The 19,912-nt window shown below is 31.3% G+C and overlaps 1 long non-coding RNA gene across 7 annotated transcripts in view; it reads right to left on the reverse strand.

Moving 5' to 3' along the window:
• The window catches only part of LOC127729571 (uncharacterized), a 123,969-nt gene that overhangs the window by 49,268 nt on the left and 54,789 nt on the right, over positions 1 to 19,912 (reverse strand). Inside the window, exon 1 of one of the 7 annotated variants that reach the window (XR_007994721.1) lies at positions 9,000 to 9,119. The exons of 5 other annotated variants lie outside the window; for them this stretch is intronic. This is a non-coding gene — a long non-coding RNA (uncharacterized LOC127729571). Of the gene's footprint in view, positions 1 to 8,999; positions 9,120 to 17,591; positions 17,655 to 19,912 lie in introns of those variants that run through there. One more of the 7 variants, XR_007994720.1, reaches the window with a different exon arrangement.

A 19,912-nucleotide genomic window follows, 5' to 3' on the forward strand; every position in this document is an offset into this window, starting at 1 on the left:
TTTAATAAAGTCCAAATATAAAATATCAGTGTTACAAATTAGTTATTTTAAGCCAAAAACAATATATATGATTGCGATGGAAAATCCGAACGCAGTTCATGTGCTCTCGTTGGCATATCCAAACGGAGTCCCTTAATAAAAAATTATCTTTCTTTAAATACCAAATAGCGTTGCTAACAACAAAGTTAGTAACGGTCATTTTGTCAACAGAAATTAGATAACAGATTGATTCCGTTTATCAAAGAGAAATTATTTACATGCTTGTGTATTGAATTAAACATAATTGATCAAATAGAAATATTGAATAACTGTAAGATTTCAGTTCAATCTTGACCATAAGTATTGACAAATATAAATTTATAATCTAACATGTTTCAGGTGTAAACAAATATTTCGGACATTTAAATTCATTATGAATTTCGAGATCACTACTATTGTATAAATTAAATATGCCTGGTGCATAAGAAATGTACACGTTAATAAACTGTAATAGAAATCAACATATTTAGATAGTTTTGAATATAAAATTTAGTACAAAAATAATGTGTGACAACTGTAAGAGATGATACCTTCAGTAATAAGGAGTATCGTTCATGCGTACATCGTATGACAATATTGGCTAATTATTGTTTACTTCGTGGCTGCGCTGACATAAACTAAAAAGGTACCAAGAAAACATTATTTATACTCGATTGTTTGATCAGTCTGTTCACAATACTATATATCATTGTACCAACTTAGTGGGGGAAATTACCAATCAACGTACCTCGCGATCGATTGTGCATGATGCCCAGCTTGAACTGTTATTTAGCAAATTAGGTTCTATTCTCAATCTTAAATTTGTATAAGAAATCAAAACTTATGAGGACGGAAAATAGGACTGATATTGTTATAAGGCACCTAGTCGGTTTGGTATTATAAGATAATCAGATCCAGTGGCTTTAAATGATTCACCAACAAAAGAGAACCGGAATGAGTCATGCAAATCCAATATTTGCTATACCAATTAGAAATATAAATTACCATATAATCAAATAATGAGTGGAACGTTATCGTAGCATCAGATCTTTCACGATCCTTTTCACGATCTTCAAAAAGCGGTTCACGATCTTCACGATCAAAAAAATCAGTTTTTTGTAAATATTTCCATTTTTTGCAAAATTTCTGATTAAACTAACACAAAATAACTGTTAGAACCATTTGAATCATTAAAATGGAATGACATTTGTCAAAGCAAAGTTGTTTAGTCATTCGAATTATGAAAAAAAATCTTGTTTGTTTACATATTTAATGTCATTGAAATGTCGAGGAGAAATCTGCCTTTTGTAGTTTTGTAAGAACGGTTTACTTTTAAACCTTGATTTTTCTCAGATACTGACCATTATGTTGAACCATTTGACAGACAGTTTTATTTTTTTGTAAATTTTTCCGTATAATTCATTATATCAGATTATTTATTGACCTTGCACATGTCTTCTCGATAAGATTGAATTCACGATCCTGTACAAAAGCTTCCGATCGTAATACTTGACCACCGTAAGGTATTCTTTCACGATCATATCTCTCGATAAACCGAATGACACCCGTGATTATGTTGCGCACTTCTCAGGCGAAACTAAATGTATGTCAAAATTATAAATGCTCATAATAACCATCTTCTAAAACTTTTCCAATGAATCATTTTAAACGTAAGTAAATTCAGAACATATTGATCATACTAGATGGAGATTTATTTCATTGGCACTCATACCACATCTTCTTATATCTAGTGAAAGAAACGAATATTTCATGTACAAATCATTTATAAAGTGAGTATGGTCTGTAAACTCCAAAAAGGGCATAGTGTTTCGAAGTTTAAAATGAAACCTGCAAAAAATATACACATTTTTATACCGGACATAAAGCAAAATCAGCGGACAAAAAGCAAAACGGACAACAAACAACGGACAAAAAGCAAAAGTGTCGGACAAAAAGCAAAATTATCGGACAAAAAGCAAAACGGACAAAAAGCAACGGACAAAAAGCAAAAGTGTCGGACAAAAAGAAAAATAATCGGACAAAAAGCAAAACGGACAAAAAGCAACGGACAAAAAGCAAAAGTGTCGGACAAAAAGCAAAATTATCGGACAAAAAGCAAAAGCGGACATAAAGCAAATTGCGGACAAAAAGCACCGTATCACCCCCTTTTTTACAAAAAACACAATATCTCAAAAATAAACTTTTGAATCAAAACCAAAAAGTATACAGATCTTTAGATTAATATAACTAAGAAGTGTGTAAAATCTTAAGCAATAATCATAAATCGTTTTTGAGATACAGCGCGACATGTGGAAAAACCCTTCCCCCTTTTTTTAACAAAATACTCAATATCTCTAAAAATAAAATTTTGAATCATCACCAAAAAGTATACAGATCTTAAGATTAACATAACTAAGAAGTGTGTAAAGTTTCAAGCAATAATCATAAATTGTTTTTGAGATACGGCGCGACATGTGAAAAAAAAACACACACCTGGTTTAGTTACTAAGTCCCGTAACTCAAAAAATTTTAATCTTATTTTCACCAAAAAGTATACAGATCGTTTGACTATCATAAGAAACAACTATGTTAAGTTTCATAAAATTTGGATAAGTCGTTCTGATGTTACGGTGCGACATGTTTACGCCGGACAGACAGACGGACGGACGGACGGACACCGGACATTTGTATACCACAATACGTCCCGTCAAAAATTGACGGGCGTATAAAAACTATTTCTATCAATTTCAACATTCATAAAATTTTGAATTTATGTAGTAATCGTAGATCAGCGGAATATAACGACTGAATTATTCGGGTTACACCACCTCTATATTCTGTTATCTAGTTTTTTTTTGCCTCGCTTCTTATTAACTTAGTTTCCTCATAATTCTCAAATCTGTAAACCCCATTCATATACTTATAAATGGTGGTCCCATTTATAGCCTCATACATGTAAATGATAATTGAAACAACTTGAAACAAAAAACACACAAATATTAGTGTATGCATGGGCTTTTAGAGAAATATTAGTCCCCGAATCTGTTAAAATGTAGATCTTAATAAGAATATAATAGCAGTTTATCTATGATTTTACATTTATTTTTAATAAAATGTCAATTCATTCTTTTCTGGATTTAAAGGGGGAGGCGGGTTGTGAAGAGAAGGATGGGCGGAGTTTTTTTTTTTTTTTTTTTTTTTTTTTACAAATTGTTTATTTCCTTTGAATATAAGGGACGAAAAAATACTTCATTTCGTTAAAAAAATCTTGTTTCATTGTATTAAAAATAAATAGATTAATTTGTTGCTGAATAATTTCACAAAAAAAGACAATTCGAAAAAAAAATATGAATATGTTTAACCTCGCCGCATTTTTGCGCCTGTCACAATTCAGGAGCCTCTGGCCTTTGTTAGTCTTGTATACTTTTAATTTTAGTTTCTTTTATATATTTCGGAGTTGAGTATGACGTCAATAATCCCCATATTCATTCCCAATTTCATTTACAAGAAAATTAAATGTGAGTACTATATTTTGGTATGAAGACATGTTCCATATATTAATACAGCATCAACATTCTTAAAACTAATGTTTAGGCACTTGCTGATTTTGTTTGATTTTGCCGAAAATCGGTGACCCGTAAGACACGTGTCAAAGAACATATCTGATAACACTATTATCTTGAAAAAATGAAAAAATAATTATTTTGCATGAGAAAATAACCCTTTAGATATGTTTGCCATAAAAATACATTGGGACTTATTATTGTTTTTTTTTAATTCAACATCTATAGTTGAAAATCTTAGGTGTACATCGGTTAATTGAATAATAGAATATAGAAATTGTTTTATTTTTTTTTTCAATAAAATAAAATGTTCCCCCTTTCGAGATTTGTCATTACATAAGTGTGTGCTAAAGTTTGGAGACCGAGGACTAACAGACTACAAACAGCAAAAAGTGGATAAACATTTGATATGCATGAAAGAACGTTGGACACACAATACTGATTTCACTGAAAAATTTCAACGAGCACATGATACCCTATGAATTTATTTACATAATTGAACCCTTCTAAGGAATATAATTCTGGACAAAAACGAATTCAGTATATGTTAAATGGATAAACAAACAACAGCACTCATTGATGGATACACTTGCGGCTTAATTCATTTTTAAAGCACAATTTGAATGATTGATTAATGGTTGTTTAACGTCCAGTGGCAAACATTTCATACATGTTCAAGGCGAGAAGTCGTTTCAGAAATAGATTATGAATTATAAGGTATTCCAAAATGTTAAAATGTTATCATCGTTTATCAAAAGGAAATTTTCTTAGCTATTAGAATTGGTACGTCAATATTTTCTTACAAACTTATATCTTTTGCTTTAAAATTAACACATATAAGGTTCTGATCTTATTAAAACAATGTCACTTAAGTCTCGAGAATTATTCGTGTATTTGGGCTTTTGAACTCCGCTGCATTTGTTTGCATCTGCCCTAACCTGCTGTTTAGTGGTTGTTGTTTGATTATGTATTTCAAAAGTCGAATATATAGACCGTTAGTTTTTCCGTTTGAATGGTTCTACACTGGTCATTTTGGGGCACCGTATAGCTTGCTGTTCGGTGTTAGCCAAGACTTTGTGTTGAAGGCAGATGAGTAAAATTGTATAGTTTTACACGTATGAATTTAGTAATGACTAGCAGAGCACTATCAGACTCAAGACAAACAGTGTTCATGTATATTTGGTATCCGGTATACGAGTACGGGGCGCATTTAAAACTGTTTAAGCTAAACGAAATTTTAATTTTCCAGGCGAATTAGACAAAAAAAAAAAAGATATGTTTTAATGTGAATTTTAAAAGTTCGGGACGGAATTGGTTCAATTAAATTTGCTTAACGTACCGTGGCAAATATTATTGCATATTCTCGACGAAATTACATTTTTGATCAGACGATACCTTCATAGAGATTAATGTTTGCGTACAATATCCATTGGCATTCATCAAACATGCCTATTTTGGTCCCTTTATTGGCTATTAAATAACTACCAGCTTTCTCGTTTTATTTCAAGCAAAATAATATTTTTTTTTATCACAGTCACTTTTTTTTTATCTCAAGAGCTGCTGCGTGTTTACAAATAAAAAAAAAGAACTAATTATAATTTTCGATGCATTTTGAAAATCTGGCATCATTAACTATAAAAAACTTAGTTTACACATGTATTTTTCATCATTTAATTTTAATGTGAATATTTGTAAGAGGTACATTTTTACTTTTCTGACTAAAATCGATAACGCTCGGAACGGTTAAACGATAGATACACGAGGATGCTGTACCGCTTGAGTGATTTACCTTACAAAAAGGCGGACACTTTAAATTTAAAAGGACTTAACATCAGTTTGATTCCGTTTAACGGGGGCGTGGCTAATTAGTTTGACGCAGTTTAACCACATCTCAAATTAACTTGAATGACCGCAAGGGAAACTATTTGACTGGTATTAAAATGATTTGATATGGATTGAAATGCATTAAAAATAATTTTTAATTTTTGTCAATCTTTATTTAATTATCATTAATCTTTTTCAAATGCCGTTAATGCGTTTTTGTCCGTTCAAGCTAAATTCGAGTTACTAGTGAAGTTCCCCTTCTCCAATTAAAATTTTTATTATTACTTGTGTAATATAAAAGAAATGGAACTGATTTTTGGAGTGAAAAACATCATTTGAATGTTTTACATACATTCCGTGTTTTTGATGTTCGTTTCAACTCAGTTTATAGTTATGACTCTCTATATTACATGTCTATACAATCTCATCATTGACAAAGAGTAGTTTTACTATTTAATTAAAAGTCCTTTAAAGAATGTGATTAGACATGATTTTGATGTGACTAATATAAAGCCTTTTTGTAATGAAAATTGAAAATATGCTACATTTACTTCCTAAAATTTTGATAATATGGGCTGGTTGAAGGTTATCATACGAGCACCAATTGAAACCCTTTAAGAGCAGATGTGTTCCTGTACTGTTGTGAATCACAGCTAGCTTGTGGTCAAATTTAGTTGAGATCCGTTAAAATCAATTCGATTGAAAAATTTTATAACACTTACCTTGGTGATAATTTTTTGCTTAGAATAATCAAGAAGTTTCTAAACATAATGCCTTAAACATGTTAAATATGCACCTAATATAACAGTAATAATGTTACCTTTTCTAGGTTTGGTCATTTCATTTTCACACAGACAAATATAAACACATTTTTTTTCTACAAAAGAGGCGATTTTTCGTTTCCTCTTGCTGATTATCCTTTTTTTTTATGCTAGTATTTAGTTGGTCCCTTCTTACAATGTGTATATTTCCAAACACATTCGCGATGCCTTAGTCTGTAATAAAATTTCAAATTTCGCTAACATCAATCTATATATAACTGGTAAATTATTAAAGTCAGGGATTTCTTAACTACAAATTACTTGACAAATTTTTCAAATTCTTTCATAGATACATACGTTTAGTTTGAAAGTTCGGTAGTTAATATGGTAACTGTAGAAATCATTTATACAAATAGGATACATCCTGATTTCAACGGTAGAGTTGTTTTTAGAACCTGTTAACTTATATATGATCCATGTTAACTTATTGATTTAAAATATTCAAGACAGTATCAATGTAACTATGTTATCAGATCTTTGAATCTCTATCGGTACTAACATGGATTTTTGTTTATGATTTAAAACAACACTAAAATATTAAAATAATATCTACAAAGGATTCAAAATGGCAAAAATAGATGTCTTCTGTCTAAAGTCTCTGTTACATTCCCCATTTCCATTCTCAATTGTATGTCTTATTCTCATATTCACTAATAATATGATTTAACAGAAGGTTATCATGTTTTACAACTATAAGAGATTATAGTCAGATGGCTATTGACAGACTGATATATGAGCAATGGTAATAAAGAAAATGTAACCCAATCTGCAGACTGTAGCCAACACTATCAACATAAAAGAACTCAAAGGTTGTTGATCTTTTACTATATCCAACGGAGAAACCAATATGAGCGCGAAAACTTAAAACTGACCATAGAAACATAAAAAACGGTTACATATAAAAATAATAAGATGTTATATGAATGCCAATGATGACTTTCTCCACCAGAGGCCAATTAACGTAGAGGTAAGCAACGACATTTCATCGTATGGCCTTTAACAATGAGAAAAACTTGAACCAGATAGCAAGCTACATGTATAAAAGGACCCGACAAAACTAACGACCTGATTTATGTACAAAACAATAAACGAAAACCAACTTTGATATACAGCAACAAAAAGCAACCACTGAATTACAGGCTTCTGACTATGGACAGACACACACAGAATGTGTCGCGATTTAACATGTTTGCATGCGCCCAACAACCCCCTTCCCCCTCGAACCGGGAACAGTGAGTTAACAGCACAACATAAAAACTCACTATGAAAATCAGTTGAAAAAGGCTTGACTCATGAGATCTAAACAAAACATTCAGGACTTAAGAAACAAAGTACGGGCCTTACGGTCATAAAAATTTCGAGTACGATTATTGTACTCAGACTCAGAAATTCAACCAATCAAACTACTGTTTTTGGTGCTTCGAGCACAAATTATATTCTCCGAGTTCTGAGTGTATTTCTATAACCGAGAGTTACTGAAAGATAGTTCAAAGCCAAAAACAACTAATGAAAAAATCATGTACTTAAATATCAATCAGTACACATCCAATAAATTTAGTATAAAGACGTCATACACAGTCAGAGAAAACTTGATATTGTGCAATGCCAAGAAATATTTTTCGACAGAATGTAGGACCGTTAATATTGACAGTCGTATAGCAATAACTTATATTTATGTTTTATTTTATTGATTAAAAAATCGATGTAGGTACCGATAACACAATATCATCGCTATTTTGTGTATTTTTCCTTTGGTTTATTTTGTGATAATTTTCATATCATGCTACTCGCTTGGGATAGAAAATCATCGTCAGAAACTAAGGGCGCACGTGGCGTTGTCAATGTAAACATCAACTACATCATAGACATAATCATGATAATAACGATAAACAAATTATCAATGGTCTTTCAAACTCGAGGATGTTTCTCGGCCACACCTCATCTCAAGACTATCGCCCTTCAATGAGATTGATGCTGATGAGAAATACCTTCTCGTTTGAAAAAACAATCGATAATCTATAATTCAAACATCTTATTACAGTTATTTACACTTAACAATAAAATCAAAATAGTAGTCATATTGATCATAAAAACTGACCTTCGTTATGCCTATGTGAAGCCTTTTGAAAATATTAAATTCAAATTTGAACCATGGACAAGAGATTAAAGATCTTTTCCATTAGTAAAAACTATTGAGTGCATAACGAAAAAAAGTGTCTCAGTAGTAAAAACGTTCCTTCGCCTTCGTTGGTTTAAAAAGTGTAGTACAGTAAGATATTTTATAACTATCGCAATTTTGCGTATTTTTCCTTTGATCTTTTTTCACGCTACTCACTTGAGATAGAAAATTATCGTCAGAAACTAAGGGCGCACGTGACGTTGTTAATGTAAACATCAACGACGTCATAGGCAAAATAGCTATAAACAGATTACCAATGGTCTTTCAAACTCTAGGATGTTTCTTGGCCACATCTCATCTCAGGGCTGTCGCCTTCCGATAAAATTGTAGATGAGAAACACCTTCTCGTTTGAAAAACCATCGATAATCTACAATTACGAAAAAAACTGCTATGCTTTTCATGCCAGTACCGGAGCACTGTCTTCTTATCGGAAAATTATTATTTGCGGTTATCTCTGCAATCAAATATTGTCCAATTCTGAAAACATTTCTGAGAATGTTTATGTATCTCATATCAACCGTCAGTGGGTATAATGTATGTCCTCGTTACAATAAAAATGATATCACATAGAAGTAGTTATAGACTTGACTTACATGTTCCACACATAACGGCGAGAAAAAAAAGCAATACAAATGATGTGACAGGATTTCATTTTTCCTTTTTTACAAACTCAAAGAGATATAATGTGTATACCATGCACGTCTTGCTCCCCCTCTGTCGCAAAGGAATATATACAACATTAACTAGCCATCAATTATTTATTAAAACATATTATGTAAGACATATGTCACACGTTTTTAGAAGCTATTTGATTTTTGAAGAATAAGCATATTAAGTTAACGGTAGAGAGGTATAACCTATAATGGTATCAAAATAATCGTTAAGCACCTGAACGGTTTCTGTACTTTTAGACGCTTTTTGTCTTAGTTCTTGACTACTTGACTATTTACGAATTTGGATTTGCACCCTAAATCGGGTAAAAAATAGGGATATTAGGTATAACTTTTCATTATGCATCACTCTGATTCCTTTGGCGGGTTTGATTGAACCAGGCTTTTATTTGTCTTTAGTTTATTATTCGCTCAAATATATGGATAACGGGCACTAATTGGGCCTCTTTTTCTAAACTGTTATCAATAACATCTATTGTTGGTCTCTCTTCGACTTACATAAATGAGTTTTGATTATTCCTTTTGGTACCTTTCGTCTCTTTTCGATCTTAACTTCATAAAGACACAACAAACACCATTTACACAAATAGTAGATGACATACTATGCATGTAACCTAAATGCACAAGTAGAAGAAAAATAAGCGGCGTTATTTTCAAAAGAATAAATAATAAATTTTAAAAGCTATTTTTGTTTTCTTCAATCTTTTTTTCAGACTAATCCCCTGCTGTTAATTCAGTACTTTTCAGAAAATTCGATTGTAGTCAAATAAGATCAGTTCAGTCTATGTTCAAAATGTTTAGTAGTTATATTTTACCTGTGAAGATCAACTATATAGTTACTGAATTATATGAAAAAGTACTGAACAGTACTGAATTAACCGCAGTATTTGAAAATTGAGTGAAAGACTTAATATGACTTAATAAATCATTGTTCGGACTTTCGATATGGGTTTTATTTTTTGTTGAATACCGTATGGTGACCTGTAGTTATTTACAGCCTTGTCTTTCTTATTGGCAATTCTTATTTAATATTTACAATATTATATTTTTTCTTTTTTTGAATTTTTAAGTACATACAGTACATGTTAAATCTAGCTTATATTTCTAGCCATGTTAGAACACGGATATTTAAAGAAACATTGCAAAGCGGTTTTCAATTCTAATAAATGCAATCGAATATAATTGCTAGATTAATGTGTATAAATTTCCACGTTATTTTGCGTCATTAATAAGCAATCTTAGAAACTAATACATGATGTTTCGTAACCGAATAATAAAATTCGAAATCAATTCACCGAATTTAACATATGGTTAAGGAAAATCAAATATCTGACAAAATAGTACATGAAGTTCATCGGTTCAATGTGAGTAAAGAGGGCTTTCAAAATTGTTAAGTGTTCGATTTCGTATACCAAATATATTTTTTTTAAATAACGGTATTTCGTCTATTATTGTCTTGTCATTTTGCTGAGTGATACACAAATGTTTTCTTCATGACTATTTACTAGATCGTAAACGCTGGATTGTTTTTTTTTTCTAAACAAAGCTTTACAACAATCAAACATACAACTTCATGTTTATGTGGTAACTTAGCGAATGATTTCGTTAAATATTTGCAGATGACTCAATGAACTACCATGATGAACACGTGTATGAATGGTAAGGTACATACTTTTCCTATTCAGTTATATCATTTAAAGAATAGTTAAAAAATACATTGCTTTATGACAGAACATGAGGACGAGATTGTGACACAGATACGTTTTCTGAACTGATTTGATTAGAATTGAAATACCTTTGTTATATACAGAATTATTTGTGATAACCTTATGATTAAATGTAATTAAAAAATTATGTCTGATACTCAATACGCGGCTGGATATTTTGTAATGCGTGGGTATCTCAACTGTTAACTGGAATTACAAGTTAACGAAGGGGACGGAATCCCGACCATTATCGCACGGTAGTGTAATATGTACTTAACTTTATAAAAATAAAAAATATAGATTGTATTATTTACCTGTTAACATAAACATCATACTGAATTGTCAAAACAGCTACTGAACAGTACTAAATTGACTCCAAGAGAATTGTCTGAACAGTATTGAATTGACCGCAATGGACAAGTCTGTAAATTAGCTGAATGACTGAACATAACTGAATATTGTTAGGTTAAGATTCTTCAGATCATGTTAAGATCAAAATGACCCTTCAAGACTAAAATTCATTCACTAACGCATGTAGTAAAAAATGGAAACTGTGGTATAATTGTCAATCAGACAACTATTCATTACAAATCAAAGGACATCGATAGCAATAAATGAATTTGATCATTATTACCATATATAGTTTACTGCGCATTGTTGCAAATATATCAACTATTTCATTTTTTTATGAAATCATTTTGTGTGCAATGAGAAAAATAAAAGGGGCAATGTTTATTAGTGTTTTGCAATGATTTGTCATAATTAATATATGTGAGTCTTTTATTGCAACAGCACTTCAGCCGACAAATTTTTAGATCAATAATGAATTACTGGGTGATGTTCTTGATCATAGCGTTTCAAACACAAACAGCTACGTTTTAAATTGACAGTCAACTTTAACACAAAAAAAACGTTGATGGCAATTTTCAAGAATCGTGCTGAACCATCAAGATCGTCAATGTCATTAATAAAAAAAAACAAAAAAAAATATATTTTTATTTTTTAATCAGGCATTCATCATTTTAATCAGGTTTATTAAAACAAATTATTATATTATATTATATATATTAAAACTAAACATTTGATTTACTTATTTTTGCAGGAAAGTGCGTTGTGTGGCTTACTCCTTTTTTCATTTTTGTGTGTTTTGTTGGTTTACTGCTCGTTCGTATGTGTAATCATGTGATTACCAAATGAAAGATCATGATGGAAGTATTTATTTGCGGCTTTAAGTATTAACTTTGCCAAGGAATATTAAAAACTGGGGTACTAGAAATGTTTGAAAAGAAAGGGAAGATACTAAGGTGGTTATAATAACACATACGTTGTGTTGCGCATGCCTAGGGGAAATCCGTTCACAAGTCGGTCATGTAATGAAATGTTACTGCTAAGTTGACACTTCATTTTCTTAATTTCCGAATTGTATTTAAAAGATTTTTTTTTACTTCCATAATTTTATACTTTTGTTTTTGTTTTTATTATTTCTTAACCTTTTTGTATTTGATTATTACACATCACGTGTAACCACGTAAAACATTTACTTCCTTATGCACTGAAAATTCACCAAACACATTCCATAATTTAGCTTGAATTAAGAAATAATCAACCTTATTAAAACCTGTTGCATTAGTACACATGTTGCGTACTATTTTAGTTTCTTGTGTTCTTTGATATACGAGCAATTAACTTTGAGAATGTTCATATAAAAATCATATTATCCATATAAGTACGTATTAATTTACATTAGTCAACAAACTGCATCAGTTTAGAAAGTTAACGTGATATGTTAACATCTTTTATTCATAAGATGCTTAAGATTACATGTGCTTGTAATGATTGCAGCAATTTCAAAGCATACGGTTTTCTATAGACATATCAACGTGTCAATTTAGTTTCTTTTAGAGAAAAGTGGCTAGCTAACTAGAGCCAGTTTCTTTTTTTTTCTCTTCTCTAAAATAACGTTCGTAAAAGAAAAGCTGACTGTGACCTGAAATGAAGACTTCATATATCTGAGATTTTTGCTTTGCATCATGGTGCGAGGCTTTGTTTCATTCTATATACACGCCATCTTGAAATTCTTACTAAACATCAGTTAATTCTGATTGGTTGCTTAATTATGCGCTAATATGATATTGGCTGGCATGTCTTATAAAATTTGGACCAATTCAGGAAGGGGAGAGTATTTCACAATCGAATGGGCTGACAGTTCGAGTTTTCGAGATCCAATCGATAATTTGTTGCAAAAGAATCACATATTATTGGATAAGCGCTGATAGTCAGAACTGATATATTTACTATCAACCATTTCCTTTGCTCTCATCCGTATAACACTATTAGTTGTATTCACATTCTTTCCTATTGATGATGTGTGTGTTTGGACATCTGTCGCATCAATGGCATTCATTAAAAAACATTTTACGATGAAATATTTTGTTTTTGTAGTTTAAACATTGTGTAGCGTATAAAAATAGATTCATGTAACAACGTATTTGATTTTAACGAACGAAATCTCTGTATTACTGAAAAATTATTATACCAGGGTTTTCGATACCACAAACTTGTCAAAACGTTTAATAAATTTTATCACCCGTACTAGGACGTTATTCGGAAACACAAATCAACGTGCAGAGGTCTTATACGTTCAGGTATTTCAGATCCCGTCTTTTATGGTAATATTCTATACAAAGCACAACAAATGTCGTCATTCACCTCAAAGGCTAACCAAACCTTTAAACAGACGTACTAAGAAAGGATATAGTTACGATACTGTTGTCATGTCATTTAAGATGGCATTTTTTAGAATTAATATTGATTGACTCATCGGGTCTTGGCATCGGAAATAAACACATTTATTCTAAAACAAGTTTTTGGCATGATACTGGTTATGTTAATCTCGTATATTTTATGATGGTAAGATACTAAACCCCTAACGTGAAGAATTGTACTTGATTTTCATATTATGAACACATAATCTTTCAATCAGTTTAATTGAGGTCTGGAGCTGGCATGTCAGTAACTGCTGGTAGTCCTTTCTTTATTCATGTTGATCATTGTCATATTGCTTAGGTTCTTTTGTTACCTATTCTTACATCGGACTCGGACTTCTTTCAAACTGAGTTTTACTGTGCGTATTGCTATGTGTTTGTTTATTCCACATTGGCTAGTGGTATAGGGAGAGGGTTAAGGTTGCATAAAACATGTTTAACCCCGTCGCATTTTTCAGCCTGTCCCAAATCAGGAACCTCTGGCCTTTGTTAGTTTTGTATTTTTTTTTTAATTTTTGCTCATTTATATGTTTCGGAGTTTAGTGTAACGTCCATTTTCACTGAACTAGTATACATTATTGTTAAGGAGCCAGCTGAAACCCGCCTCCGGGTGCGAGATTTTCTCGCTGTGTTTAGACCCATTGGTGGCCTTGGGCTGTTTTCTGTTCTGTGGTTGGGTTGTTGTCTCATTGACACATTCCCCGTTTCCATTCTCAGTTTTAACGATAAAGGAAAAAATGTATATCTTAGATCCTCTTGATGTGTAGATTCTTGGAACATAAAATTTCTTTGATACTGTTTCTGGACCATATTTCATAGTTTGCTTCGTGTAGACGGAGACAGCTTCTTAAATTAATATAAGATCATCAGCCATTACATTTATAGCTCTTTTCGCTGGCTAGATACTAACCGATATGTAATTATTTACGGTCAGTTGTACAGTTTTCCTTTTATGTGAAATCGCTGCTACGTTGATGTCAGTATCACTGAACCGCACTTGATATTTTTCGCAGTTTTTTCTGAAAAAAATTATATATCCGAATACAAGCAACTTAGCAAGTGAGTAAAAGATTTTATAACAAAAACAATATTTTTCAAACAATGAAAAATCTAGCAAAGTGGTATTTTAAAGTATTTTCAAAAATACCGAACTCAAATGTAAATTCAAAAAGGGAAAGTCCAAAAGGACAAACTGATGAAATCAAACGTAAGACTTTATCACCCAACGGAACGAATGGAAAACAACTACCATATTATTGACAATGCATGCTATTTCAGAACGTATCATACTATGCAATTCGGAAAAAAACAAAACAGCAAAAACATACTAAGGTGACGACCGTTTAATTTTCGGAGGGATGGCGATGCAGGAGGATTTTGTATATAAATAAGAACTGAAAAAAATCACTTTGCTCAAGACAGGGTGAAAATGAATAATCTGCCACACAAAATGCAGGAAACAAATGTATGCAAACAGGAAAATAATTTCCGTGCGGAAAAGATCGTCTTATACTATGCTATGTGAAAAAAAGAAAATTGACTAAGGCGACGACCGTTTAAATTTCGGAGGGATGGTGAAGTAGGAGGATTGTGAAAATAAACAAGAACTGAAAAATATCGCTTCGCACAAGACAGGATGAAAATGAACAACCTGCCACACAAAATGCAAAATTCTTCCAATTAGTGGATACTTTGAATTAAAGATAGGATATGCTGAGACTATTTGATAACAACTGCCATATTCCTGACTTGGTACAGGACATTTTAAGAAAAAATGGTGGGTTGAACCTGGTTTTATGGCTAGCCAAACCTCCCGCTTATATGGCAATGTTAAAAATACCGCTAAAATGACAACATTACGTGACAGGAATACAGTACAAATAAACACAAGAACGACGATGCCATATGGTATTTTGAACCCCACGAATAAAATTTATATATGCAAGACTTTACATTTAAACGATCAAAATTATTTGATTTTATCGTAAATGTCATACCACAACACCTTTTTTATTAATACAGAATTTTATAATATTTTGATTCAATTCAGAACTTTTCAAACTTTTGTTTAAGGGGAGATCACTCAGATTGTTTAATTTTATAAGGTTTGGGTACATAAAAAATTTCTTCATTGTTTTATAGCAAAAAAAAAATTATGTTATGAAACATTTTATTGCAGCTTTCTCCACATATTTTTAAAATTTATTTTAAAATTCTATCAGTTAGTTTTCTATTCACATAATAGGGTTTTTTCCAGTTTAATCCATACAAAATATGTCTATTTTGCACAACCTGTGGCCTGATAACAATCTCTGAGTAACTGATACCTTTTATAGTATTTTTGAAAACAGCCCACATTAAACTTCATTTAGGCAAAGTATGGGAAAAATCTGTCAAATGTTTTTAATTTCTATACTACCTTAAGGCTTATCATCATCAACATACTCATAATTAACCAAAATTGAAAGATTAAACTGCTTGCTTACTGAAAAGAGAGACGAAAAATACCAAAGTGACATTCAAACTCATAATTCGAAAATAAACTGACAACGCCATGGCAAAAAAAAAAAAAAGACCAAATCACAAACAACATTATTCAAAACACAACATCGAAAACTGAAGACTGGGCAACACGAAACCAACCAAATATCGGGGTGATCTCAGGTCCTCCGGAAAGGTTAATATATCCTGCTCCACATGTGGCACGCGTCATGTTGCTCATGCAAATACATATCCAGTGATAAGACTATTTTGGTAGGTCACATTCGGGAAAACAGGACGGGATTGTGGTTACGACAGTTGGAACATATTCGTCGTCATCTGTGAAACAGATGTTTTATAACAATCAACCAAATGTTAATGTCCACAGTCGTATAGCAAAAGCATTTAGCTGTGCTATATTTCATTGATAACAAAATCAATCTTTTTACGACAAATGATATTCAAAGATCTTATCACAGTTATGTATACTTAACAATAGTATAAAAATAGTAGTCATTTTAGTCATAAAACAGATTTCATGCAGAAAAAGGAGTCATGTTTGTGTAAAAGGTCTGCATATAAAATTCAAGAGATTAAAGATATTTGCCAAAATAAAAAAAACTGTTGTTTGCATATCGGCAAAATTGCCTTTGCAGAAAAAACGTGACTTAGCCTTCGGAGGTTCAGAACTGTTTAGAATAGTAAGATATTCTATAATTACGGACAAATCTACTGTTATGATAATGCCAATACCGGAGCACAGAGCTGAAAATTGCGTAGTTATCTCTGCCAATTCTGAATACAGTTTTTGGGCTATGTCACATATTTTGGTAACATTTTGCATACGGCCTTGGTGTCTTGAATTATAACTGAAAATGCATAAAATAATGCATTGATCTCCTTTAATTTCGGAATTATTACTGATTGATTTCTGTCAAAATAGGCGAACATGTGTACAAAAAGCAGTTAAAATCGGCAAAAAACATTATGAAATTTGACTTAAAATCTTCAAATCTCTAATTTCAAATCAATAGATCTTTCTTAAAAAGTTATATGTTGTTGATACATAAATTTCCGTTTTGATGATATAAAATAATCGTATGGTCACAGACTTCGTTTTTAGTTTATTAACCAATCGTTTTACGGCATACAACGCAATGACGTTACGCTTATTTCGACGTTTTTTTTATTGTCTCACTTAGAACAACACTTTTATACCATAAAAACCAAGTCGAAAACCATATTATTATTTTACAGCATTAAAACAGAAATTTATGTATCAACATCATATAGTTTTTAAAGAAAAATCTATAGACTTGAAATTGGAGGTCTGATGATTTTAAGACAAATGAAAGTTTTCTCCGATTTTATGTGCTTTCTATACAAATGTTCACCTATTTAAAAGAATCCAATAAGCAATGTCAGATAATAAAAGAGATAAATGCAATATTTTTCTCGATTATAGCAAAATTCCAACAAAATCTGTGACATAGCCCATCTACTGTAACTTGACATTACAATGAAAATCATATCACATATAATAAGTAATAGACTTTACGTACATGTTCCGCACATAACGGCGAGAAAAAAACCCAATACACATGATGTGGCTAGATTTCATTTTTTTTTCCTTTTCACAAACTCAGAGATATAATGCGTATTCGATGCACGTCTCGATCCCTCTCTGTCGAAAATGAATATATACAACTTAAACTAGAAATCGATTATTCATTTAATCATTTGTCACACTTTTCTGGAAGCTTTTTGATGTTTCATGATTAAGCACACAAAGTTTACAGTAGAAAGGTGTCACCTTTTATGGTATTAAAATAATCCTTTTGCACGGTTTCTGTACTTTCAAACGGTTTTTGTTTTAGTTCTTAATATGACTATTTACTCATTTTGATTCGCACTCTTAATCGATTAAGATATAAGGAGATTAGATATTATTTTCATCATGCATTACTCAGAATCCTTTGGCGGGTTTGACCCTTTTATTTGTTTTTAATTTGTTATTTGCTTAAATATTAGGATGATGGACACTTACTGGGCCTATTCAATTCTGAACTATTATCAATAACATTATTTTTGTCGTTCTCTCTTCGACATATCAATAACATTATCAATAACATTATTTTTGTCGGTCTCTCTTCGACATACAAGTATGAGTTTTGATTATTCCTCTGGGTATCTTTCGCCTGTTAACTTCATAACGCCACAACAAACACCTATTGAGTAAATAGGGGATGACATAATAAGCGTGTAGTCAAAGTGTACAGGTAGGAGAAAAACAGGCGACATTATAATAAAAAAGAATAATTGATTGATTAATTGATTGGTGTTAAACGCCACTTTTAGCACTATTGTGCTATTTCATGGCGGTCAGCTTTTATTGGTGGAGAAAGCAGGGGATAAAGAGAAAAAAAGAATGATACAAAGAACATTTCATGACACACTACACTACAAAAACAAATTGAACAACACAACCATCCTTCGAGATATGGTATTCACAAGTAGATAAGTTTACAAATTATTGTTCTACCCTGTCATATTTTTCTGAGGAAACTTATTGATAAAATATTATAATTATATTGGTCTTTGATGAAGGTAAATTCAGAAAATCGATTTGGACTCAAGAAATTTAAAACAGGATGTTTTCATTTTTTGTAAACGACTTTTAGTCTGTAACGATCATTTTGATCTACACATCTCTTAAAGGATTGAACAATAAATTTGAAAAGACACTTTTAGTTTTTAAGTCTTTTTTTTTCATACTCATCCGCTGCTGTTAACTATGTACTGTTCATACAACTCGATTATGGAAAAAAAGAAAAAAAGATCAGTTCAGTCTATGTTCAAAATGTTAAGTAGTTATGATTTTCCTGTAAAAGATCAACTATATAGTTACTGAAAGATATGAAAAACTAATGAACAGTACTGAATTAACCGCAGATAAATCTGAAAATTGACTTAAAGACGATAAGGGTTTTATTTATTGTTGAATATCCAACGGCGACCTGTAGATATTTACAGCCTTGTCCTATTTAATTGCCACCTTATTTAATATTGATAAAATTATACAATTTACCTTTCTTTTTATTTGTTTAAGTAGATGCAATGCGTCTTACATGTTAAATCTATCTTACTTTTAGCCATGTTAGAAGACGGATTATTTAAATGAAACACCGCAATACGTTTTATATATGAAAATTGCACCGTAAAAGCAAAAAAACTATAAAGAAAATAATAACCGCATTAATGTTTCTAAATTTCAACGTTAGTAAGCCTCATTAATAAGCAATCTTTGATACCAATAAATGATGTTTTGCAACTGATTAGGATTAATAAAAATTCTTAATCAATACACCGATTTTAATATGGTTTAGGAAATTAATTATCCTACTTAATATTACAAGAAGTTTCATTTATCATCAATGGGAATTAAAAGAGACTTAACATTGTGATTTGTTCGATTCCGTATACGTATTTTATTTTTTTAAATAACGGCATATTTTCTATTTTTGTCCTGTTATATACTCAAACGTTTTCATCATAACTATGCACTAATTTCTAAACGTATATCATAAACGTTGGATAGTTTTTAACCAAACCTTTACAACATTAAATCATACAACTTTTTTTTTGTGTGGTCGGCTAGAGAAAGATTTTGTTAAATATTTGCAGATGACTCATTGAACTACCATGATGAACACGTGTAGAAATTGTAAAGTACATAGTTACTTAGTTTTTCCTATTCAACTATATCTTTTAAGTATTTGTTCCGAAAACAACGCCTTATGACAAAACATAAAGTTGATGAATTAAGTCCTATCAAATCCTTTTGAACGAAGAAACACATATATTATGTAATTCGTGAGCTCTG

Source organism: Mytilus californianus, unplaced genomic scaffold, assembly GCF_021869535.1.
Source record: "Mytilus californianus isolate M0D057914Y unplaced genomic scaffold, xbMytCali1.0.p SCAF_2, whole genome shotgun sequence".
Classification (NCBI taxonomy): domain Eukaryota; kingdom Metazoa; phylum Mollusca; class Bivalvia; order Mytilida; family Mytilidae; genus Mytilus; species Mytilus californianus.